Source organism: Neopelma chrysocephalum, unplaced genomic scaffold (assembly GCF_003984885.1).
Source record: "Neopelma chrysocephalum unplaced genomic scaffold, ASM398488v2 Primary Assembly neopelma1_86472, whole genome shotgun sequence".
In the NCBI taxonomy this organism is placed as follows: domain Eukaryota; kingdom Metazoa; phylum Chordata; class Aves; order Passeriformes; family Pipridae; genus Neopelma; species Neopelma chrysocephalum.
The window spans coordinates 1-802 of record NW_020916016.1 but is presented as its reverse complement, the minus strand read 5'-3'; the positions used below and the strand labels follow the sequence as shown (position 1 = coordinate 802).

General features: G+C 63.2%; 1 pseudogene; it reads right to left on the bottom strand.

Moving 5' to 3' along the window:
- Window positions 1-117: 117 nt before the first annotated feature.
- LOC113979641 lies at window positions 118-599 on the bottom strand (annotated as a pseudogene).
- Between the last annotated feature and the right edge of the window lie 203 nt (window positions 600-802).

Below are 802 nucleotides of genomic sequence, written 5' to 3'. Positions count from 1 at the left end.
AATGGTTGAGAACTGGGGCAAAACCAGCCCAAGGTCAGGACCAATGTCCCAGAGCTGGGTTTAAAGGTGGACATTTGGGGGAAGGGTCTGGGGTTTGGGGACAGGTGGGGACCCCACCAAGGGCGTCGATACCACCAGCACCATCAGCATAAGCACCATCACGTTTGGCACAGAAATAGGTGTCGGAATCCTCGTCCCTGAGGACGTCACTGAGCTCTGCCCGTTGTCCCTGGGGATGCTGAACCGGCCCTGCACCGACGGCGCATATCTGGTGGTACCACCACTCCAGTTGATCCCAGCAACGTATTCCAGCCCCTTCCCGGGGCTCTGGCGCACCCAGCTCATGGCGTAGTCGTCAAAGGTGAAGCCGGAGGCGCGGCAGAGGAGCCGCAGGGACTCCCCCGGGGCCTTGAGGTGCCCCCGGACTCCACCAGGGTCACGGCCGCCCGCAGCCCTGCGAGGGGGGGAGAAAAGGGAATATCGGGATGAGCTGGAGGATCCCGGGGATTTTTTGGGATTGGGGTGGAGGGTCAGAGGCGCCGGGACCTACCTGGGAGGGCGGCGAGGGGGAGGAGGAGCGGGAGGAAGGTGGAGGCCATGTCAGAGCCACGGCACCTCCAGCTTCACCTTCATCAGCTACACCATGAACTGGGTGCGCCAGAGCCCCGGGAAGGGGCTGGAATGGGTCGCTGGGATCAGCAAGGATGGTGGTACCACCAGATACGCGCCGTCGGTGCAGGGCCAGTTCACCGTCACCAGGGACAACGGGCAGAGCTCGGTGACGCTGCAGATGAACAACCTC